The sequence below is a fragment of the Giraffa tippelskirchi genome, chromosome 3 (genome assembly GCF_054371585.1).
Source record: "Giraffa tippelskirchi isolate mGirTip1 chromosome 3, T2T-mGirTip1v1.2.pri, whole genome shotgun sequence".
NCBI classification, from domain to species: domain Eukaryota; kingdom Metazoa; phylum Chordata; class Mammalia; order Artiodactyla; family Giraffidae; genus Giraffa; species Giraffa tippelskirchi.
Genome location: NC_137277.1, coordinates 189,985,471 through 190,011,088, shown reverse-complemented (window position 1 = coordinate 190,011,088; position 25,618 = coordinate 189,985,471). Strand labels below are relative to the sequence as shown.

The window sequence follows — 25,618 nt, the reverse complement described above, 5'->3', positions numbered from 1 at the left end:
CCCTACTGCACATAAAATAGATAACCAGCAAGGACCTACTGTAGAGAACAGGAAATGATAGTCAATATTTTATAATAACCTATAAGGGAAAAGAATCTAAAATATACATATATATATGTATGTGTACTAACTCACTTAACACCTGAAACTAACACAATATTGTCAATCAGCTATACTTTGGTATTAATTAATGAAAATAAAAATATGTAAAAAGTAAAAAAAGAAAACTTGGCTTGAGAGAATATTTGATGACATGGAGAGACACTCAAAATATACTATTAAAAAGCAGGTCATAAAGTAGTATGTTTAAGAGTTATTATTTTTATTTTTGAGAAAATAAGAAATAAGAAAATATAGAAAGATGAGAAGCATGTGTAGTAAGATCTTAATAACAGCTATCTTTGGGAGGTAATATAGGTATTTTACCCTTCATTTGCATAGCTGTACTTTCAGAGGCTTTGCAATGAATATAGATTAGTTTTAACTTTTTAATTATACCAGGTATGCACAAATATGGAAGTCGGGGTGACATCTTCAAACGGAACACGCAAGGTCAGCAGATCTCTAAGCACCACCCGCCCCAGGGCCGTCCTCGTCCATCAGGGTCCACATGAGGAGTTTAGCATCATTCCTTTGAATCCTTTTCCTACGCATTTTGCACAGGTGTGTGTGTGTTTAACACACTTAGAAATAGGCAGCATTCTTTCAGGTTTTTGTTTTCACATATTAGATGTCATAATGTATGTACTGTATTGACATGAAACTTGTTTTGTTTTTTCACTTACTCACAGACCTAGGAGATCTTTTCATGTTGGTATAAGGAGATCTATGCAGTTATTTTAACTGCTGTATAGTATCTCTGTGGGTGGATCACAGTTTGTCTACCTGTCCATAACTGATGGATATGTAGGTTGTTTACAGTCTCTGATATACAAACACTGGTGCCTTGAAAATCCTCACCCAACCTGACATACATGCAGGTACCTACTCATTTCTCTAGAGATTTCTAAGGAACCAAAGCTATAGTCATGCACATTTTAAATTTAAATAGGTAACCCTAAAGTACATTCCAAAAATAAGATTTGCCTGTGGATTTTCCCACTAACGGTATTTAAGATACCTGCTCCTTGTCAATACATGACCTCATCATCAATCTTTTAAGTTTTTTGTGAGAAAATAGGATTATCAAAGGTCATCCTGTTGAACCTCCACCATCTGATGACTGGCTCTTTATTATCCTCCAAGGGGTTCAGCAGCCCTTCTCCTTCTCCTCGAATACCCAGGAACACAGTTTTGCACTCAGTGCCCTGGGTGGCTGGGTCACATGTCTGAAGGCTGGGCAAGGAGTGCGACTGGGCTGTAGATGAGAGGGGAAACCCCAAAAATACAGAAACCATTTCCCATCACCAGGCACCACACACGGACTACTGGTCTACCTCCAGAATAAACGGCAGCTCTGTCTGCCTCTTCTGACTTTGTCACCACCATTCGAGACCCAGGCACCCTCATCCATCACACAAACCCTGAAACTGTCTGCCATTGTCCCCCTCGTCCACTCTTGTCCTTTCAATCCTGTTCATCCGCCAGCCAACAGCCAGATGAAGCTTTCCTGAAATGTAATTCAGATCCCATCACTCCCAGGCTCAAAGGCTTCCGATCCCTTCCTGCTAAACTGGAAATTACATCCCAGCCCTCTTCCAGGGCTGCAGAACCCTGCACCCTCTGCGCGCCCCCCCCCCCACACACACACTGACTCCTTCTCTGCTCTCCTCCTTGCTTACTATCGACCAGACACCCGGGGCACCCTTCTACTCCACAAACCACCCCTCACCAACTTCCCCCAGGGACTCCTGGGTCCCTGTTCACCTTGCACCCTCTATCAGGGACACTCTTCCCAAGCTGATCCACCCCCCCACTCACCTTTCAGATCTCAGCTTAAATGCCATGCGGTCTAAATTGGGTCTTCCCCAGCTTGTTCTAATTTTCCACATTTTGCTTTCATGGGACCCATCACAACCAAAATGCAGAAGCTTATCTGTGTGTCTGTTTCCAATATTTCAGGTCCGTCTTCCCACCAGACTGGGAGTCCGTGGGGGTAGAGTCTCGTCCGCCATTTCTTTCCTGAATCTCAGCACCAAACACAGTGCCTGGCACGTACTATTAATAGACGGCTTAATGAGGAACGAATGCATGGATGGATGGATACACAAGAAAGGGGGAGGGAAGCATCCTAGGAGCTGGGGAGGAAAGGGGGAGAAGTCAGGAGGTACTCAAGGGAACCCTTGATCAGAAAGGAGCCCTGGGAGGTGAAGGGGGCCTGGAGATGGCTAAGAGGATGAGCATCTAATGGTACCTTCCGGCTGTCTGCTCTTCTGGGATGCAGTTCCCTCTATGACCCCAAATCTCAGTAAAAGCCTGTGCTGCTCAGATGAGTGGTACCTTGGGAAGAAGTTAAAGGAAGATGAGTTGCTTCTGAGTCCAGGTGGGGCTAGAGAGACAAAGACAGCTGCAGGAGGCAAATCAGAGACACACCCCCCTGGGAATCCTTAGTGATTCAGTCCGGGTGGGGACACCATGGGTCCCCATGGTGGGGACTCACTGAAGGGAAGAGTGACCCCCCACACAGCTAGAGGAATTTGGTGATTCCATTATTCTACCAGGTTCCCCATTTCCTTCAGAGGAAAAGAATATTAAGGAAAAAAACAGGAAGGAGACCAAGAATCAGGTGGCTTATTCCTCTTAGAGGTGGGTGTTCAGGGGAAGTGAGCCCAAGCCTTGGCCTCAGCTGAGTTCTGGGTTCCAGTGCCAGACCCTCCTCTGCGTCTATAAGGCGGGCAGGACAGTCACTGTCTACATCAAGGTGTCAACAGACGACACGAGATAACAGACCTCAAATCTTGGCACTGATTGATGCACTTTTGACTTCGTTCACAGCAAATGAGGGGAAGGGAAGGCACAAGCCCAATGCCAAGAGCAGGGACCCTGTGAGTGTGAAGCCCCGGGTGACTGCACAGGTCACGAGGCCCGGCAGCCAACCCGCCCCCCGTGCAAACTCACTTCTGGGTTAATGCTCTGCTTTAATTTCAACAGCTTGAAATTCGTCATTTTTGAACAAGGGACCCTGCACTTTCATTGTGCACTGGGCTCCGCAAATTAAATTATGTAGCCTGTGTGTGTGTGTGAGAGAGAGAGAGAGAGAGGAAGAAGGAGACAAAGAGAGAAGGATGCTGCTGTGAGTGATCCGCGGAGAGATGAAGTGATGTTCTCATCAATGAAGCAATGCTAATTGACGGTAACACCCACCCTATGGGACCGAGCCAACACCACACACCAGCAAGCTGAGACATCACCTAACAATAGCCCCTCTCAGTTCTAATCGTTAACAACCAAAACAACCCCTCCTAGACTTTGGGCTGGTACCCAAACACCCCCACACCCGCAGGCTGAGGCCCAGCACCCAGCGGTGCCAGGTGTGGGCTCCCTGTGAATTTTCGCGAGGACTCAACCAGCGCCAGAGGCTGTCTGCTGATGTTTCTGTACAAGAGGCATGCAATGTGCTCACTCCCACAAGTGCCGCCTGAACTACCCTGTGGGCAACCTAAATGATGACATCACCACTTCGTCCTCCCGGGACGAGATGGTGCGCTCCCTGAGGACGGGAGCTGGCCGGCATCATCTCAGTGTTCCTGAGGCTGCTTGCTGTACTTGGAACACAGTGGGTGCTCAGTAACACATGCTAGCATCATGTATATCATTCCACAGACACATCATTTGATAGTGGTGGTGGCCACAGACAAGATGAACATAAGATAAAGGAATACTTAGAAGTTTGCAGTCCAAGGACATCCCTGGTGGTCCGGAGGCTAAGACTCCGCACTCCCAACGCAGGAGGCTTGGGGTGATCCCTGGTCAGGGAACTAGATCCCGCATGCCACAACTAAGAGGTCGCACACCACAGCTAAAGATCCTGTGTGTCGCCACTAGAACCTGGCACAGCCTAAATAAATAAACAATCTTTTTAATTAAGAAAAAAATTACAGCCTGAGCAAGTTGGACTCTTACTAGCAGAGGCTGTGCTTCTGCAGCCTGGGACTCTCACTGCTGAGAAGTGGGAAACGAGGAAAGGCTTCTCTTTCTAAATCCACTTCTAAGTTGCTGCTTCAGTGTTCAACACCTGCTCCAAAGAGGGCATTTGGTGAAGAGGAGTGAGACGCCCCTGACAGCGTCAGCAGACCTTGGCCCTGATCCCACTCAGCTCAGTGTCCTTGGCCAGACTGCTCCCTCCCTGGACCTCATGACCCCCTCCATCAGGCGAGCTTATCGGATTAGGGTGCACTGGCTGTTCAATACGGCAGCCGCTCGCTTGAAATGCGGCTAGAGAGACGGAGACACTGAATTACAGATTTTATTTGTTTTTAATTAACATGAATTTTAAAACTGATACACCATCAGTCACTGGAAAATTAGCATCATTTGGAACAAAAGAATTTCAGGTTTTGTTTTTGACATGGAGCTTTTAGAATTTAATTTTGTTTACCTGAAAAATAAAACTTTAAAAAAACGTATCGGGCTTTCCGAGTACAGGTGTTACTTAAGCTGGATTATAAATAATTTTCTGGTCAGCTTCACACCTAGAGTTGGAGCTGATGTCCCACCTTCATTGTAAATTTGATAAAAATCTAAACACAGATGAAATGTTTCTGAAGAAATTTAAGCATTCGAAGAGGTGTTATACGTGTAAAATACAGATTTTGAAGACTCAGTATGAAGAGAGAATGCAAACTATCTCATTAACACTTCTTGCATTGATAATACAATAGGATGAGCTAAGGAGTTAAAGACATGACTGAAGTTAATTTCACGTGTTTCTCCGTCCCATTTTTAATGTGGGCACTAGAAAAAAGTCACATCTGTGGCTCAGAGCCTCCTTCTACTGACAACACTGGATTAGGGAGTCTCTAAAAGTAATTTCTTTTTAAGAATATTCTGACATTCGACAAATGCAACACACTTTCGTGCGAGGTAACTACTGAATTTTAGGTTTGCTTCTTCAGCATCGTAGTCCTGATCGCCTTCCTGATGGTACCTTGACTTTGCAAAAGAAAACTGCCTCCTCTAGACTCACCTCCATCCTCAACTATAGGAATGGGCATATGACCAGCCCTGGCCAATCAGAAAAGAGCACCGTCCCTTTGACCACAGTGATGGGCTCAGATATGACACATGACCCCCAGGCAGCACCAATGAGACGCCCGTTTGGTTGCAAGAGTGACAGCGAGTCCGGCACTCCCCCTGGGATTGTGGAGGATGTAAGATGGAAGCCTAGACCCGAAGGCAGCTCTCCTGCCCCTCGGGAGAGACCAGCCTGCCCGACGAGGAAGCCGGCACAAAGAAAGGAGGACCGGAGAGAGGCCAAGTCTTGTATCTGAAGTCAGGATCTATCCCTGGGAAAAAACAATTGCTTTTTGCTTAAAGCAGTTTGAATCGTAATTCTGACCCTGGAATCATGAATACCATCTAGACAATCGATGATTCCCCTTAACTCAGGCCCAAGTGACTGTCTTCTAAAACTGCTGGGCTAGGGACTCCCCTGGTGGTCCCCTGGTTGGGAGTCTGCGTACCAGAGAAGGGTACATGGCTTCAATCCGGGAAGATTCCACTTGCTGCAGGTCTACTGAACCCTTGCACCACATCTACTGAACCCAGGCTCTAGAGCCTGCCAGCCCCAACTGCTGAGACCCAGCCTCCCAGAGCCAGGGCCCCACGACAAGAGACCCCACCACAGTGAGAAGCCCAGACACAGCTAGAGTGGCCCATGCATAAGGAAGACCCTATGCAGCCCAAAATGAAATAAAATAAATACATAATAAAGTTTAAAAAAAATAAATAAAACCACCGGATGCTGTCCTCAGTTCAGTTCAGTTGCTCAGTCACGTCCAGCTCTTTGCAACCCCATGGACTGCAGCACGCCAGGCTTCCCTGTTCATCACCAACTCCTGGAGCTTGCTCAAACTCACGTCCATCAAGTTGGTGATGCCATCCAACCATCTCATCCTCTGTCATCCCCTTCTCCTCCCTCTTTCAATCTTTCCCAGCCTCAGGGTCTTTTCAAATGAGTCAGTTCTTCACATCAGGTGGCCAAAGTATTGGAGTTTCAGCTTCAACATCAGTCCTTCCAATGAACACCCAGGACTGATCTCCTTTAGGATGGACTGGTTGGATCTCCTTGCAGTCCAAGGGACTCTCAAGAGTCTTCTCCAACACCACAGTTCACAGTTCAAAAGCATCAATTCTTCAGTGCTCAGCTTTCTTTACAGCCCAACTCTCACATCCATACATGACCACTGGAAAAACCATAGCCTTGTCTAGACGGACCTTTGTTGGCAAAGTAATGTCTCTGCTTTTTAATATGCTGTCTAGATTGGTCATAACCTTCATGCCAAGGAGTGTCTTTTAATTTCATGGCTGCAGTCACCATCTGCAGTGATTTTGGAGCCCCCCCAAATAAAGTCAGCCACTGTTTCCACTGTTTCCCCATCTATTTGCCATGAAGTGATGGGACCGGATGCCATGATCTTAGTTTTCTGAATGTTGAGCTTTAAGCCAACTTTTTCACTCTCCTCTTTCACTTTCATCAAGAGGCTCTTTAGTTGAGGCTGTCCTCAACCCTCTCCCAAACCCTGCCTTCTCATACTCGTAGCCTCTTCTCTCCTGGCCACTCTCTCACCCTCCCGTCAGCTGGAATAACTTGTAGTGACATGAACCAGTCCCACTTGTCTTCCTGCATTTTCACATCCTTGCATTTCTCACTGCTTGGGAGATCTCCTCTCTCTCACCCTCCACCCCCACTCTACCCCCTGCCTCATAGGCTCTGGCAATCTCCTCATCTTTCAAGTCTCAGCTACTCTTATCAAGGTCACTGATGACCTCTGTGTTGCCAAACCCAATGGTCACTTCTCGGTCTACCTCTTATGCAACTTTGACAACATTCCACACAGCTGACTGTTCCCATCTTCTTGAAACTTTTTTCTTGGCTTCTATGATACCTTATTCTCCTCCTCCTATGTCACTGACCACTCCTTCTCAATCTCTTCATTCATTCCTTTATTCTTTCATGTGCTTCTTCAACAAATATTTACTCAGAGCCTACCACTTGCTAAGCCCTATGCTAGGTACTAGGCAGTCAACAGAACAAAGCTCTGCCCCACGGAGTTTATATTCTAGGGCAACTTTCCTTTATTGATTCTCCACTTCTGCTCAACCTCCAAATGTTGGCTGTGTGTGTGTGTTAGTTGCTCAGTCGTGTCTGATTCTTTGTGACCCATAGACTATAGCCTGCCACCAGACTCCTCTGTCCATGGGATTTCCCAGGCAAGAATACTGGAGTAGGTTGCCATTCCCTTCTCCGGGGGATCTTCCTGACCCAGGGATCTAACCCTGGTCTCCTGCATTGTAGGCAGATTCTTTGCCATCTGAGCCATCAGGGATCTCTTGTTATTTCCATCTTATCCAGTCTTGTGGCTTTAAATTCCCTCAACATGTTGCTGACTCCCAAATATTTAGCCCTAGCCCTGGCTATTTGCCCTGAAAGTGAAAGTGAAGTCGCTCAGTCGTGTCCGACTCTTTGCTACCCCGTGGACTGTAGCCCACCAGGTTCCTCTGTCCAAGGAATTCTCCAGGCAAGAATACTGGAGTGGATTGCCAGTTCCTTCTCCAGAGGATCTTCCCAACCCAGGGATCGAACCCAGGTCTCCCACATTGCAGCCAGACACTTTAACCTCAACTACCTACTTGATTTACACTTAGATATCTACAGATTGCCTCAAGATTAATGTGTTGAAAACAGAAACATTTATTCCCCAGCTCTCAGCCTAAACTTGTTTCTCCACCTGCCATTCTCCACCACACTCAGTGGCACCATCACCTACCCAGTTGTTTGGCTGAAAAAACCTAAGAGTCATTCTGATCCCTATCTTTTCTTCTCACCCTGCACCCCATCTAGCACCAAGTTCTCCCAGCTCTACCTCCAAAATCTACTCTGGAACTGCCCACTTTTCTCCATTTCCTCTCCTACTCCAGGTCACCCTCCTCTAGCCCTGGACCAGTATTGTCATGACCTCTTCACTGGTTTTCCTGTATCCACTCATACTCATCACCCTTATCTCCCCTTCTTCACCCCGTAGCCGGAGCTATCTTTTAAAAATGTAAATCAGATCACGTCACTCCTCTTCTTAAAACCCCCCATCAAGCAGCATGGGAGAAGACATTTGCAACATTTATGAAAGACAATGGATTAGTAACTCGAATATATAAACAAATTTTAAAAAGAGAGCCTTGTCAAAAAAAATGGACAAGGGATATGAACAGACAATTCACAAGAAACTCCAAGAACTAATAAATACAAAATTACATGTTTAACCTCACTAGTAATCCTGGAAACACAAATTAAAGTGAGTTACCATTTTACACCCAAAGCACTGTCAAAATTTTAAAAGGCTGACAATATCAACAATTGGCAAGGATATAAAGAAGTGGGAACTTTCAGATGCTGTTTATGGGAATATAAATTAGGATGCCAGCTTTAAAGAGCCATCTGGCAACTTTTTATAATGTCGGAAATGCACAAACCCATTAATTCCTCTATTTCAGAAGCAGTTGAAATAGTAAAAAACAGGATGAAACCTTAAGTCTATCAATATGAGAATGAATAAATAAAATATGATATTCATGTGCCCAAATAATTCTATATAGCACTGGAAACAAATTAGCTAAGTTCACACCACATCGCTCAGCATTGTTGGATGAAAAAAAGCAGCCATAAAATTTTGTATGTTTCTATTCGCTCAGCCGCTCAGTCGTGTCTGACTCTCTGCGACCCAATGGACTGTAGCCCCCCAGACTCCTCCATCCATGGGATTCTCCAGGCAAGAATACTGGAGTGGGTTGCCATTTCCTTAGCCAGGGGATCTTCCCGACCCAGGAACTGAACCCACATCTCCTGCATTGGCAGGTGGATTCTTTACCACTGAGCCATCGGGGAAGGCATAAAAAGACTGCACGCTTCCATTTATGAAGATTTAAAATTTTAAACTTCAAGAGAAAAATGGTTTCCCATTCTCCTCGCAGTAAAATTCTAATTCCTACCCGGGACCACGAGGCCTGTGTCATCTGTCACTTGCTGGTCTCTCTAATTCCATCTCATCCCACTCGCTTGGCTCCAGCATGGACAAGGGATGTATCCAGAACAATGCTGTTTTCAAGCATTCTTCAAGCACTGCATTTTCATGCCCACCTTAGAGCCCTTCCATAAACTGTCCCCTCTCGCTGGCACTCCCCCTAAAGCAGGCACCCCATCACCTCCAGACATTGTGTTTACCTATTTATTTATATCTTTGTCTGTCCCCACCAAACCGTGACCTCCAAAGAGTAAGGACCTTGCTTCTGTTGTTCATTGGTATATCACGAATGGATGGCATTTTGTAGGTGTTCAATAAATGCTTGTTGAATGAGTCATTGTGAATTCCTTCAGGAAGTCTTTCCTGCATTCCTAGACCAAGAAACATTCCTTCAATTTGCCCTTCAACAGCTTCCTGCTTGGCCCACTCAGCTCTTTCCCATTATGACTCAGCATCTCTTGATCTGGGTTCTAGATTGGGTGTCAGGGGAACCTGTGAACATCCTAAACTCTAGATCAAATTTCACATGCATGTGCTTATTACATCTTCTGGGAGAAGGTTCTTTGTTTCCATCATATTCTTTAAAGGGTCACACAGAAAAGTTTTCACAACACTGGTGTTTCACTTGCATTGTCGTTAGACCAGGTCCTCCAGATTGTTGGCTGCTTGAGGGCAAGTCAGCCACTGTTTTTCCAAATGCCAGAGAAGGGCCTGATGTGTAATAGATGAATTTCAGTGAAACCTTGAGTGAATGAATAAAGGAATAAATGCATGTTTTCAGAGTCTAGGTGGTCGTTGTTCAGTTGCCAAGTCGTGGGCAAGTCTTTGCAACCCCACAGACTGCAGCATGCCACCTCCTCAGTCCTCCACCATCTCCCAGAGTTCTCTCAAATTCAGGTTCGTTGAGTCGGTGATGTTATCCAACCATCTCATCCTCTGCCACTCTCTGCTTATTTTGCCTTCAGTCTTTCCCAGCATCAGGGTCTTTTCCAAGGAGTCGGCTCTTCTCATCAGGTGGTCTAAGTATTGGAGCTTCTGCTTCAGCATCAGTCCTTCCAGTGAATATTCAGGGTTGATTTCCTTTAGGATGGACTGGTTGGATCTCCGTGCAGTCCAAGGGACTCTCAAGAGCCTTCTCCAGCATCACGGTTCGAAAGAATCAGTTCTTCAGTGCTCAGCCTTCTTTACAGTCCAATTCTCACATTTGTACATGGCTACTGTAAAAACGTTAGCTTTGACTATATGGAACTTTGTCTTCAAAATGATGCCTCTGCTTTTTAATATGCTGTCTAGGTTTGTCACAGCTTTCCTTCCAAGGAGCAAGCGTCTTTTAATTTTATGACTGCTGTTACTGTCCACAGTGATTTTGAAGTCCAAGAAAAGAAAATCTCTCACTGCTTCCACATTTTCTGTTTCTATTTGCCACAAAGTGATGGGACTGGGTGCCAGGATCTTAGCTTTTTTAATATTGAGTTTTAAGCCAACTTTTTCACTCTTCCCTTTCATCGTCATCAAGAGGCTCTTAGTTCCTCTTCACTTCCTGCCATTACGGTGGTATCATCTGCAGGTCTAAGGTTGTTGATAGGTACCGGGTCCGTACTCACTCCCAGTCCCTCTGGGAGGCTGGCCCTTGGGACTGGGACAGGGAAGGAACAGAAGGCTGGCCTCAGAGCTGGGCAGTGACGCACTCAGGACCGCATTCCGGCCCGGCCTCTCCTCGCTCACCTGGGCCCAGCCATGCTGATCCGCTACAGGTTTTTCCATCCTTGACCCAGAGCTGGCTGCACCTCCTCGCTCCTCCTCACCCCGCAAGATGAACCAGCTTTGGTACCAGGAGTGTTACAGCCAAGACGAAGGCAATCGCCAAGCTCAGGCAGCCCCATGGAAACCCCACAACAAGGCACCAAAACAGAGACAAACCTGTCCCAGAAAACTCCAGGGGTGAGGAGGGGTGCCTCTCCACCAATGACTTAGGAATCCAGAAATTCCGGTGGGGCCAACTGGGCAAGGGGTGCAGGATGCTCGCCTCCTTCCATATAAAGAAGTCCCAAGCTCCAACATACATGCTGCCCGCTCTGCGGCCAGAGTCTCTCCCCAAGGCCATCTTGCACACCCCCCAGGCACACGTGTTTCTGAGACATTCATGAATGAAGTCCAGGCAGGCTGGGTCCTCAGGTTATCAGGAGGAATATTTAATAGTGCTATTGGCTCCACTGACTGAGGTCAACCGTGTGCCAGGCCTTGTGCGACATGACCTACGTTTTGAAAAATTTAATCCTCACTATGTCCGTATCAGCCCCATTTGACAGAAGAGGAAACTGAGGCAGGAAAGGCCAAGTGGTTGGCCCAAGGCCCCTCGGCCAACGAGGGGCTAAGGCGAGATTCAAACAGGTCACATGAGTCCTGTGACTTTCAGCTAAACCCTAGAGCTGCCATCTATAAAGCTGGTCACTTGGGGCTACACCTGATTACACTCAGGCCTCATAGCAACCCCGGCCAGGGGAATCACCATCACTTTCCTTATTTTATTCTATTTTTAAAAATTAATTTTTATTTTATTTGGGAGTATAATTGATTTTGGCTTCCCTGGTGGCTCAGTGGTAGAGAATCTGCCTGCAATGCAGGAGACACAGGTTCAATCCCTGGGTCAGGAAGATCCTCTGGAGAAGGAAATGGCAACCTCCTCCAGTATCCTTGCCTGGGAAATCCTATGGACAGAGGAGCCTGGCGGGCTACAGTGCATTAGGTCTCAAAAGAGCTGGACACGACCTAGTGATTAAACAACAGCAATAGCTGATTTATAATGTTGTGTTAGTTTCAGGTGCAGAGCTATGTGATTCAGTTTTACATGTACATACATCCATTCTTTTCAGATTCTGCCCATGTAGGTTGTTATAGAGTGTTGAGTACAGCAGGTCCGTGTTGATGGTGGATTTTATATACAGAAGCGTATTTATTAATGCCAGACTCCTAACTTCTCCCTTCCCCCAACATTTCCCTTTTGGTAACCGTATGTTTGGCTTCAAACTCTGTGAGTCTGTTTCTGTTTTGTAAATAAGTTCATTCATATCATTTTCTTTAGATTCCACATATGTAAGTGACATCATATGATATTTGTCTTTGTCTGATTTGCTTTACTTAGTACGATAATCTCTAGGTCCATTCACGTTGCTGCAAATGGCATTATTATTTTGTTTTTGCACTCTAATCCTAGGTTTATTCAACACAGTCCTTTCACTCTCCACAATAGAGTACAAACACATTATCTAAAATGCCACGCAGTTACAAAACTCTAGAACAGAAAATTTGTGGTCCTGACTGGATGATAAAAGTCAAAAAAGCAATGTACATGTTGTCAAGGGAACCAGCAAGACCACCATGAGTATCAGCGAAACAGGGGGTTCTGGGAGGACCCTGCAGAGCTGGTCTTCACCCTGCTCATCAGTTTCAGAGAGACGGAGCCATGGGGGATGCGTGTGTGTGTAACCCCACATAATAACATGTAAAAAGAGATCCATTTTTAGCAGCCAACAGTGAGTATTTGACCCTAGAGGTCAAAAGAGGCCTCAGGCAAGAAGGGCAGCTGCAGAGAAGTGCACCCTTTCCTGCCGGACCCTGCGGGCAACACGCGGGGGCCTGAGCAGGCCCCAGGTCGTCAGCGGAATGGAAAGCCGTGTTCTCAGGCTCATCCCCGCTGGCTTTGCCACCGACTTGCCTCTCAGGAAAGGGAAACATGCAAGCTTTCTAGCCAGGAAATGTAAGAGCACCTTTGCAAATGAACCCCGCAGCGGCAGTGACCTCCTGGGCCTCCATCCACGCGCGTGTGTGCGTCTGTGCTCCCTCCAGGAGAGGCAGGCCCACAGGGCGTCCTCCCCAGAGGCTGGAGAACTAACCCTGCTGTCTGCTGCACAGCAATGTTCTTAGTGGCTCGGTCGTGTCTGACTCTGCGCGACCCCCTGGACTGCAGCCCGCCAGGCTCCTCTGTCCATGGGATTCTCCAGGCCAGAACACTGGAGTGGGTTGCCATTCCCTTCTCTAGGGATCTTCCCAACCCAGGGATTGAACCCTGCACTGGCAGGTGGATTCTTTACCATCCGAGCCACCAGGGAAGCCCAGAGCACTTGGCCCACACATGCCCGTGGATTTCTCCCCACAGCCACCGCGAGGGCGGCATCACACTCCCATTTTACAGGTTAAAGAGCTCGAAGCCCAGAGAGGGCACGTGAGGCGCCACCCGGGAACAAGGACCAGAGCGGGGGTCACTTCAGACCCCTCGGCCCTCCTCCTCCAGCCTGTCCCCGTGTGCCAGGATCTGACCTTAGAGCAGCCACGGGTCAGGGATGAGATGAAGGTTATCGAGGGCGTGTCCCCCACCCACAGGCCGATGGGTCAGGGGGCAGCATGTGGACCCTCACTTAGAGGGAAGTGAAACGGGAACAGACACTCCACCAGATGTGCTCAGAGGTCTTGGCCAGATAACCAGGCCCGGAGGGCTTCTGAGAGCTGCACGGCGGCCCCAGATGGGCTCCGACGGGAAACCCGGCAGAGAACCAGGGGCCCCGCCCGGGGACAGCCGGACAGGCTCAAGCCCAGGCTCAGGCGGCCCCAGAAACTAGCCATGGGCCCCCGCCTGCCCTCCTGCTCACCTCTTCTGCTGGGACACAGGCGCATCACCAGGGAAGCCGGCTGGGAGGGCAGACCTCTGTCTGGTCTGGGCACGGTGCGGGGGTGCCCGGTGCGGGGGTGCCCGGCCCGGCCCTGCCAGGCCCTCACCAGACAGCCAAGCACAAGGCCCTTCTCAGGCAGACAGACAATCAGCCCTTTCAGTCCCAGGGCAGCCGGGCCGGCGTTCCCTGCACCTCTGTTTCTCTCTAGCTCCTGTGAGTGAATCACTAGGAGTTAATGACTCTGGGAACAATGAGTGAGGAGCAGGTTCGAGTTCTCAAGCAGACAGAAAGCTGGGTCCTAGCGCACCAGGGCCGCGTCTGCTGATGAAGATCCATGCCATGGATGCCCCAGGGTCACAGAGCCCCAAAACAGAGTCATAGAATCGACACCATGGAAGGGTAGGGCCGGAGCATCATGGATTGTTCGAGAGCTACAAGTTGTTCTGATCACAGAACCACCAAAAGCCAATGTCCCAGAACCATCGATTATTGGAAGCCCAGAATCACCACCTTGGGGAAGCAGAGACTTCCAGGACCTTCAACCCATCAGTTGCCAGAACCCAGCTCTTTAAAAACAAAGTTTTATTTATTTAGGGCCTTGCTGGGTCCTCATGGTTGCACGGGCTTTCTGTCTAGTTGTGGCAAGCGGTGAGGTTGGGAGAGAGGACTCCTGTCTGGCCGCGGTGCAGGGCTTTCCCGTTGCCGTGGCTTCTCTTACTGCGGAGCACCTGCTCTGGGCACTAGGGCCGCAGCAGCTGTGGGATGCGCGCTCGGTAGTTGCAGCTCCTGCGCTTTCAAACACAAGCTCAGTAATCGTGGCACATGGGCTGGGCTGACATGGCATATGCGATCTTCCCCGCCCAGGGATTGAACCCGTGTCTCCTGCATTGTCAGGCAGACTCTACCACTGAGCTCAGCTCTTCAGGGCAGGAAAAGGCCGTGCTCTCTGAAGCTTCATTCTGCAGGTGCGAAAACTAAGTTCACTGATCACAGTCACAGATCTGGGGCTGGGCCCCTGACCTCGCCACTGCTTATCCTGGCTCCTTGCCCAGGGAAGGTGGGCAAGGGCAGCAGCAGCCTGAGCTCCTGGACACTCGGCCTGGACTTGCCTCCCTGGGAATCGGTCTGGCTTCATTCTGGGGGATCGTCCGATGCTGTCAGGGCACCTATGCTCAGGCCCTTCCGTTGTGTCAAGATCTGAGCCTTTGTGAGCTCTAAGGTCAGGATGATGTGTTTGGCAAGTCTGGGCAGGCTTGGGCTCTCTTAACCAATCCCTCAGTCCCCTGCCTAATAAGGGAGAATTGTGCACCCTCGTGATTTTACCTGGGAGGATGCCTAGCGGTGATCACACAAAGGAGAGAGCCGGTCCTCCTAGGTTTTCAGACTGGGGTGCCCATTGCCTCATCGGAGTCGCTTCAGTTCATTGTCAAGCCATACAGCGTAATCCCCAGCTCACTTCCCCATCACATGCTAGGCTCAGAGAAGTTGCTAAGACACTAAAGACTCTGTGCCCACCTTTGAGGCCCTCATAGTCCACTGAGACAGTCACATGTATTTGTGATTATAAGTCAAGGCAGAATGTGATAGCAATAAACACAGAAGAGGCAGAAAGCCTTCCTAGGAAGGCTTTATGAGAGAGGGCTAACATCTAACAGGAGCCTTTTAGAGAGCCTTTCATGAAGTCAGTTCCTGACTTCTGCATCTGACTATGATGCAGTAACAAGAATTAGGCTTGCCTTGCCACCCTAAACAGCTAGAGAACCGACCAAAATATATGAAACAATTGCTTTCAAGCAATGGAAAGCAAGTGTGGCAGAATGTGATCCAAAGGAGAAGAGAGATAAATATAATGGGGGTTGGGGAGAGGGCTGATTGTCCTGGTTTTCTGCCTAGTCATACTTCAGACCATGGTCCAAGGAGAGGGAAACCCAAGAAGAACATACTAATCTTGCTGAACTGAGCATTTGGAGTTTGGTGTCCAGGGACACAGCTAGAAGTTGAATGGCAAAGTTCCAGAAAGGAGGAAGCTGTGTAGAAAATGAGCTCCAGAAATTTGCATGGGACCTTCTAGAGTTGTTGTTAAGTACTAGAGTAAAATTCCCCGAGACAGAGCAAAGACAAACTGAAATTTGCAAGTGGAACAATTCCCAGAGCTCACACAGGTCAGAAAACATTTGAGTTGCAACCAGCCAGAGTGGTGAAAACTCAGCAAAAACCTCAAACATTCAGTGGAAAGTTCGCAGAAGTCATGTGTTAGCCATGGGCTAAGCCATCCCTAGAGTGAAGGCTAGTCCAGACCAGCCATAGCAAAGTTTGAAAACAGGCTTCAAAGGGATAAAGATAGTGTGCAAGTAACCTAGCTGCATGTTACAACAAAGCCCAACATTATTTAAAAGAAGACAACAAAATTGAGACACTCAACTATGTAACAGCCATAATGTCCAGCATCCAGTTAGAAACTGCTGGATATGCCCCAAAGCAGGAAATGTGACCCATAGACAGAAGAAAAATCAATCAATAAAAATGGGCACAGAAATGATAGAGACGATGGGACTAGATACAGAGATGTTAAAGAGTTATTATAATTACAAATATTTAAAGAAAAATATAATCATAATGAGTAGAGGAATGGAAGATATAAAAAGGAATCAAGTAGAACTTCTAAAATGAAAAATAGACTATGTAAAATGAGAATTTTATCAAATGAGATCAACATTGCAGAAGAAAAGATAACTGACCCACATTTCAGTGTATCAATATAATCTACCCGAATCCCAGGGAGAAAAATAGATGGGAAAAAAAATTAACAGAGCTTAGTGATCTCTGATATGACATCAAATGGTCTAATGTAAGTGTAACTGAAGTCCAAGAAGGAAAGGAGAGGAGAAAGAAAGACAGAGAAAGAGAGGAAAAGACAGACAGAAGAACACATTTGAAGAAATGATGGCTGGAAATTTTCTAAATTTGAGAAAAATTATAAACCCAGAGATTCAACAACGTCAACAAACTCCAGTCAGGATTAACATAAAAACCCCACACCGAGATACATCATAGTCAAATTGCTGAAAACAAGTGATAACAAGACAATTTAAAAAGTAAACATAGAAAAAAGGACATGTCACATACAGAGAAACAATGATAAGAATTTAAAGAATTCTCATCAGAAACTATGTAAGCAGGAGACAATGGAACCTCTCCAAAGCACTGAAAGAAAAAGAAAAAAATTGTCAACCTAAAATTTTATGGCCAGCAACAATACCCTTTAAACAATGAAAGGGAAATAACTTCTTCACAAAAGAAAAACAAAAGCGGAGAGAATTTGTCACCAGCAGACCTGCACTACAAGAAATAGTAAAGGAAGCTCCTCAAGTGGCAGGAAATTATTCTGGATGAAAACCTGAACTAAACTCAGGAGGAACGAACAGAGAGATGATACACGTGTGAGAAAACAGGAAGGTCTTTCACCCCTCGTTTGTGATGTCTTTGAAAGATAAACAAAAATGATAACAGTGTACAGTGGGGTTTGCAATATACGTAAAAGCAAAACGCATGGCAACAGTAGCACCCAAGGGACAGAATGGGAGTGGAACTCTACTTACTGTTAAATACAGCTTCTTACTCTCTCTGCTGTAGTGGATTTGCATTGCGTCAACTCAGCTAAGCTGGAACCGTATTCTCAGAGTTTCTTTCCCTGTACAGTTCCAAGTCAGCATGGGTCACTAGAGACATTTTATACAACATCTGGTAGGTACAGTGAAGCAGTAGCCATTTGCTTTTTTTTTTTTTTTGTCACTCAAAAAATTGGTGCAGTAACACCAGGTGCAGATCGCATACACTGCGACTTAACTGCTGGGTCACCCTGTCATCACGAGATGGCAGCTGAGCCCACAGCCCCTCCAGCTCCTGCTGGATCATCCTGCAGTTTCTCCTCTAGGTCAAACACATCTTCAGAGATGGCCTCTTGGAAACAGTGAGAGAGGACGTGTGGGTGCCGCTTTGTTCCTGCTCCCCTACTCTTCCCCAACTTCAAATCCGTCTCCTGCTCCCAATGTCTTTCCCTTCACAGCCAGGAATATACCAGCACCAGACACAAAGAAACCAGCCTTTTAGAAACTGTTTAGCCAGCTGCCTACCATTGCATAAGATCAAATTTCTATAATAAACCCTTGCTATATATTACTCCCAGTGGTTTTGTTTCTCTGTTTGAACGCTGACTAATAAATATGCAAAGTACTCAAGTATTATGTGATTAGTTAAAGATGCATATAATTAACCCTCAAGCAGCTACTGAAAAAGAAAATAGGGATTTCCCTGGTGGCAAGGTGGCATAGTGGTTAGGATTCCAGGCTTTCACTGCCGTGGCCCTGGTTCTATCCCTGGTTGGGGAGCTGAGATCCCACAAGCTGTGCAGTGTAACTGAAAAAAAGGAAAAGAAAGAATGAAAATAAAATGGATTATAAACGATATATAATCCAAAGAAACCAGACAAGGGGAAGGAAATTAAGGAACGAAAAATAGAAATCACACGGCAGAACAGTAGATTTAAACTCAATTATGTTGATACTTAATTAACTGTAAATCATCTAAACTCAGAGCAAGTGCGCCTTCAGAACGAGGAATTTTACCAGAGACTGAGAAAGGTATTAATGAATGAGAAATGGATCAACTAGTGAAGAGAATATGTTACTCCTAAATCTACACGTGCCTAATAACAGAGCTTCAAAAATACATGAAACAAACACCGAAAGGAGAGGTAGGGAACCCGCAGCGAGCGCTGGGATTCCATCCCCTCACCACCGAGGGAACAGCGGGCAGAGTCAGCAAGGGCACGGAAGGGCGCCGCAGCACCGAGGGAACAGCGGGCAGAGTCAGCAGGGCACGGAAGGGCGCCGCAGCACCGTCAAACAGCGCGGCCTCATTTACGCTCACACAACACTCCACGCGACAGGGGAGTGCACGCCGGTCCCAAGAGCAAACCCAACATGCACCAAATACCGGGCCCTACGGTAAACATCAGTCCGTTTAAAAGATGAAATCACTACACTGGCGCTGGAGGGGGGAGGAAAGATAAAGGGATGCGCAAGGTCTTTCTTGGGTTTGTTCTTTTACTAAAAGAGAAGAGAAACTTTCCATATAATGCAAATGAGTCATCTTTCGCTGCTTACAAGTGATAGCAGTGGATTACTGCAGTGCATTTTAAAACTTAACTCCTTTCAAATCGGGCCATGTGTCAGAAGGGACTTCCAGGCCAGCAGAGCATGCCGTTGACGGTCTGGACAACTTTTCAAAGGGAGGTTGCTGGTGATAATGACTTAAGTCAAGAAACAGGCCTGTAAATAGCTAGTGCCCTGCGCTCCTGTGATAAACCCCACGCCTACACTTCCTCTTGGGTGTCCATAGCTTATCAGTATGTCCATAAGCTTCTATTTCTCTTGGATTGTCCATCTTAGGCAACGGCGCCACTCGGATCTGCGGGCAGTCGAAACCCCTGCCTTCTTTCTCAGAACCCAGGGTTGAGTAATCAGAGAACTCATGAGTCTTTTTCTCTCATTAATCACTTGAACCATATTTTCTCTCCCCTCTCATCACCAATGCCAAGTCCAGGCCATCTCACTTCTCACTGCCTCGAACTCGCCCCAGGCCTTCCGCCTCGATCCGCTCTGCCCTGCCTGCCGACGGAGCCTGGACGTTCATGTGCTTCGTGTTTTAAAAGTCGCACAGAGGGGACTTCTCTGGTGATCCAGTGGTTAAGAATCCATCCTCCAGTGCAGGGACATGGGTGAGATCGTGGTCAGAGAACTAGGATCCCACACGCTGTGGGGCAACTAAACCTGAGCACCAAAGTGATGCCGGCGCAGCCAATTTCTTTTTTTAAGTCACACAATAACGTGTGTTTCTCAACAGGAAATATCTAATACAGGTGAGCAAAGCCCCAAATACATTACTTAATACAAAGAAGTGAAGGCAGATTGTAATTTCCCCCATATCACTCAGTGCTGACCACTGCAAATATTTTGGATGAGCTACCTTACAACTCTTCCTAAACATTCACTTATATTCCTTACACAATAGGATTGTACTAGATGTGCTATTAGGGTAACCCGGTTTGCTCAGGACAGTCCCCGTTTTAGCACTGAAGATCCTGCACCCAGGGAAAGCAGTCAGTCCTGGGCAAAGTGCAATTGCAACTCTGCAATATATTATTTTAGGACTTCCCTAGTGGCTCAGATGGTAAAGAGTCTGCCTGCAGTGCGAAGAGACCTGGGTTTGATCCCCGGGTTGGGAAAATCCCTTGGAGAAGGAAATGGCTACCGACTCCAGTATCCTTGCCTGGAAAATCCCATGGACGGAGGAACCTGGCAGACTACAGTCCGTAGGGTCCCAAAGAGTCGGACACAACTGAGTGACTTCACTTTCTTTTCTTTAATATATTATTTTAATATAGTAACAGCTTGCAATGTTAGCAATATACAACTTTATCTTCATTTTAATGACTGCAGGGATTCCAGCACATGTCAATGTCAAAAGGACCTTTAAAGGTAAAAATCCACATCTCTTCTGTGTACCAGCTTTTGATGCACCCCACAGTATAGAGTAGTGAGCTTGAAAGTGGGAGAAGGGAGATGCATTTCAGGAGCTACGCAAGAAGAGCCACTGGATGCAAAGGAGAGAAAGTACCAGGATTTCTGTTTATATGTATTATTTTTATTTCTGTTGGGGAAACTGAATAACCACATGCAAATGAATGGAACAGGACCACTGTCTTACACAAAAATTAACTCAAAGTGGATTATAGATTCCAACATAGAATGAATGGTTTCAAGTTCTGGTTTTAATTTCATGTGTTTTATTACATGATTCTCACATTGCTTTAGGTTTTTTTTAAGTTAGCTACCTTAAAAAGTGATCTTTGGACTTCCTAGGTGGTCCAGTGGTTAAGAATCCACCTGCCAATGCAGGAGACATGGGTTCCATCCCCGGACTGGGAAGAGCGCACGTGCTATAGGGCAACCGAGCCCGTGAGTCACAACGACCAAGTCCGCACTCTGCAGCCCGGGCTCCACAACGGAAGCCCCCGCAACACTAGGGAGAGCCGCCCCCGCCCGGGCTCCACAACGGAAGCCCCCGCAACACTAGGGAGAGCCGCCCCCGCCCGGGCTCCACAACGGAAGCCCCCGCAACACTAGGGAGAGCCGCCCCCGCCCGGGCTCCACAACGGAAGCCCCCGCAACACTAGGGAGAGCCGCCCCCGCCCGGGCTCCACAACGGAAGCCCCCGCAACACTAGGGAGAGCCGCTCCCGCCCGGGCTCCACAACGGAAGCCCCCGCAACACTAGGGAGAGCCGCCCCCGTGAGCCACAACTAGAGAGAGCTCACGTGTAGCAACGGAGACCCAGCGCAGCCAAAAATAAAATAAATAAAAATTTAAAAATGATCTTTGCTGGCAATTCTTTTCAAAATATCATAATCAACTAAATTATATTAAATAATTATTCACGAGGGGAAAAAAGACTTGAATGTAAGACCTAAAGCCATAAAACCCCTAGAAGAAAATATAGGGGATAAGCTTCTTGGCATCAGCCTGGTGATGATTTGGCACCGAAAGCAAAGGCCACAAGAGCAAAAATAGACAAGTAGGGCTACATCAAACTAACAAGCTTTTGCTTAGCAAGTGAAACCATCCACAAAATTAGAAGGCAACCTACCAAATGGGAGAAAATTTTTGCAAATCATTTACCTGATAAGAGGCTGATATCCAAAATGTACAAAGAACTCACACAATTCAATAGCAAAAAAAAAAAAAAATCCAATTAAATGCTTGTGTTTATGTGTCTTATAATATACACGATACATTTGTGTGTATATGTATATAATTTATTCATGAATAAATCTTCACATAATGGACCTGTTGTGTGTGTGTATTTTAGAGCATGATCTTAAAAGTTGGGGACACTGGCCTAGCTGATAAAATATTAACTTTTTAGCAGTTCTGGAATATCCAGTGTAGTTAAAGCTTTACCATTCCTCTGGCTTCATAGACCACCTACCCACACCCCAGCAAGTCACAGCAAACCACGTCTGTTCCCTAAATATCCATATTCTCCCCTCCAAGTCTTTGCACAAGCTGTTTCCTCTGCCAGAATTTCCCACCACCCCACCCTCTTCACTTCCTGGCTAACGTGTACCTGTATCTCAAGACTCAGATCAAGTGACATCTCTGCCAGGAAGCCTTCCTGGGTACACACCTCCTCTGAGCCCAAGCCACCCAGACTGGGTGCCCCTCCTCTTTGTTCCCATAGCACCCTATGCTTATCTGCACAACACTACAACACTAACCATATGACTTCATAATTGTCAGTTTATCCCTTTATGACTTTCTCAAGGTAGGGGACTGCCCTCTAGATGTGAATCCCTAGTGGCTGCCCAGCCCAGTGCCTGCCACAGAGTCACCTCCTGGTAACTGGTGACAGTAATAGCACACATGTATACCGTACTTTGTCAATGCCAGGCGCTGGTTTAAGACCTTTAACATGAATCCACCCCTACGAGCCAGGTACTTCTGTTGTGTCCATTTTACAGATGAGGAAACAGAGGCACAGAAAAGTTAAATAACTTGCTGAGTTCACATAATATTGGCAGAGCTTGAATTTGAATCCAGGTAGATCGGTTTCAGAATCCATGCTATCAATCACTGTGTGATTCACTCAGTGAAAGAACGGATGGACAAAGGGAGGAATGAAGGAAGAAACGAATGAAGGGTTAAATACAGCAGGGAGTAAATGAACGTCGACCTGGCATCATGAGACCGTGTCCAGCCTGCTGTGCAGACATCAATCAACTGCTCCATCAATAAGATGCCTTAGTCATTTTCCACTTTGCACTGTTTTCAAAATTTTAGTCAGTGCTTAAGAAGGAACCAAAATCTTGGTTCCTAAAGAAAAGGATAGTGTAGGATAATTAAATAGATCATTTAGGAGTCCCTCTACGGGATCAAAGACAGAGGGGGAGTTTTAAGGGCGTTTGGGAGACTGTTGTAGGCCAATGAGTACTCAGGAAAAGAATCCAGTAACCTAGCAACAGTTTACACTACTTTGAAGGAAGACCAGGTGCATCTAAGCACCAGGCACACTCAAGCCACAAGCCCTGCTAGTTAAAGCACAAGACAGTAGGTATGGGGTCTGAATCTTGCTACATGAAGTCAGGGAGTTAATGGTCATATAGTTAATACAGGAATATAGGTGAAAGGTGAAAAAACTAGGGGAAAGGGGAAATTACACCGAAACCTGAGATGAATTACCATATTTTATTACATGTTACCGCCCTTTTGCTAATGCACATATGATTTCAATCACGCCATGACAGTCCTGCTTAGACCATATAGGGTCAAAGGAGACCGAATGAGGAAAGCCTTGGTGTCTGCCCAAAAGCGAGGAAGAGGGTGGTCTTCTCCCCTCCCCACCTTTTCTTTGATTATAAAAGGGTAGCCCTCCTTGTTCTCGGGACTGCACTCCCTTGCCTGCCCGCTTGAATGTCTCACAAGCATCCTGTGCCAATAAACTCACTCTTCACCTCTTTGCCTCACACTGAACTCTTTCTGTGATGAGACAAAAGAACCCGACCCTCAGTAAGTCCTGGCACCAGGTGAGGGGTTTTAATTAAGAGACAGTGGTTTCGAATCCCCCCTCCCCAAGTCAAGGACTGTGGGGTCTAGTCCCGCCCTGAGGTGTGTCTGGGTTCAGGGCCCACCTAAGGAGGGCAGTTTCCCTTCCTCCTCAGCCTTTTACTGGTACCGACCAAGCCGCCCCATCCCCAGTACTTCCTCCCTCACAGCGTGTATGACTGTCGAGTGTTGGCGCTAGAGGCTACACTGACAGCCCTCTATTTTGTAGATGGGAAAACTGAAGCTCAGAGTGGCAAAGCAACTTGTGAAAGGTCACACAGCAAGTTAATCGCAGAGTCGAAGTGGACATGGCCCCGTGGCTTCCAGTCTGTCTCTCTTTACTAAACTGCCTCTGTTCATCTGCTTTCAGCATATCAATCAAAAGGCATTTTGAGCAAAAGCACTGCAGACAGGTTTAATGATTTCTTAAGTGCAGACACGACCCCAGATCTGCTTCTGTGTCAATTTGCAAAGGTCATGGGAATAAGGGAGGTGACAAATCCAGGGTGGAAGTCCTGCGATTTCCTCCAGGCAGCAAGTAGCTGACACCATCACTGACGATGCGCCATGGGCTAGGCGCGATGCGCTTCCTTTCGTTATCCCACTTAATCCCCCCAACAGAGATAATCACCCTCATTTTACAAGCAAATTGAGGCTCAGAGAGGTAAATTGAGTGTCTGACTCCAATTTTTCTGGAACCGTCCCTGTTTTACAACTGAAAATCCCACGTCACAGGAACCCCTCTGTCCCAGGCAAACTAGAATGTTTGGTCACCTTCGGGGTAAGTAGCCCACCCAAAGAATTGGATCCCAGAGATTCCAGCCCAAACCTGACGCCAAGTCTCAGGCTATCACGCTGTGCTGAGCCTCTGGGTAAACAGATAAACCCAAGAGGGAGAAATAAACACACAGACAAGCACGTTGGGCTGGAGTGGGAAGTGGGCCGGAGGTGGGTGGGTACGGAGGAGGGGCGGCTCTGAAGTCAGGTCAGCCCTGGGTCACCGCAGCTGAGTTAAGCCGTCTGGGAGGCCGGAGGCTGCTGGCTGACCTGCCAGGCGAGGACAAACAGAGGCTGTTCTATTCCTCTCTCTTTATCCCAGGAGGAGTCTGTTGACCACGATAACAGCCCTGTTATCTCGGCCAGGTCTCTGGGTTCTTGCCAGACAGTGACGAGGAGGTTAAGATCTGAGGCTCTGACAAAACCCATCTCCCTGGCACCCTGGCATGCTCCCCATCCTCGGCTGAAAGGCTGCTTGTTGGGGCGGGGGATGGGACAAGTAGAGCACCAAAGGGCAGGGGCTCCCCACCCAGGGGCCCCGGGAGACCAGGACCTCTCTGCTCAGATACTGGGCTCCCCACCCAGGGGGCCCCGGGAGACCAGGACCTCTCTGCTCAGATATTGGATTTCTGGGTTGCCAGGAAAAGTGCGTCACACTTGTAGACCAGTGGCTGGAAGTCAGACACACTGGGTGTTGCCTCTTTTTACCCTCTCGGTCCTCATGACTTCCAGCCGACAGAAGAGGATGCTGAGGCTCAGAAGCTGTGACATTCAGTCACACAGCACAGCAGTGACGCCGTGTGCCAACAAACCCCAGCTCTCCCTGTCTCCAACCTTGGTGCTTTTCTCTGCACAAGGCTGTAAAATGACACGAAGATAGGCTATGTCCCGGGAGCGGGTCTGTGCGATCCCGTCCCCACACCACACCTCCTCAGCCCCCTCCTCTACCTGGCTGACTCTTGCCATCATTGGACACCCAGCTTGAGGGCCCTCGCCTGCAGGCAGTCTGCCTGATCTCTACCCTGTTTCAGAACCCCCGGGGGCCTGTGCTTGGGCAACCAGGGTTCTTACGCTTTAGGTTGTAGCAGGTCCTTGTCAGGCTCCTCCTGCACTAGGGCGCCCAGGGGCCAAGAACTGATGGCCCACCTCCCAGCAAAAATAAACATATTTAGTAAATCACAAGATCGTCTCTAGCTGCTCCTGAAACAGTGGCATCCTGCAGGCAAGAGCCCACTAAAAAGTCTTCTAGCAGGTGCCTCTGCTTCACCCACTCCCCCCAACCCCATGACCCCTTGACCTTCATCTGTCACCTCACGACTCAAAGTGTGGTCCCTGGA

General features: G+C 47.4%; 1 long non-coding RNA gene across 2 annotated transcripts; it reads right to left on the bottom strand.

Moving 5' to 3' along the window:
- Positions 1–470: 470 nt before the first annotated feature.
- Positions 471–22,116, bottom strand: LOC145540380 (uncharacterized). Of its 2 annotated transcripts, none has more exons than XR_014078343.1 (4): positions 22,030–22,116; positions 2,354–2,439; positions 1,921–2,171; positions 471–1,609 (listed from the first exon to the last, which is right to left on the bottom strand). It is a non-coding gene; the product is annotated as an uncharacterized LOC145540380 (long non-coding RNA). The 2 variants fall into 2 exon arrangements; XR_014078342.1 differs by having other exon boundaries at positions 1,921–2,157.
- Between the last annotated feature and the right edge of the window lie 3,502 nt (positions 22,117–25,618).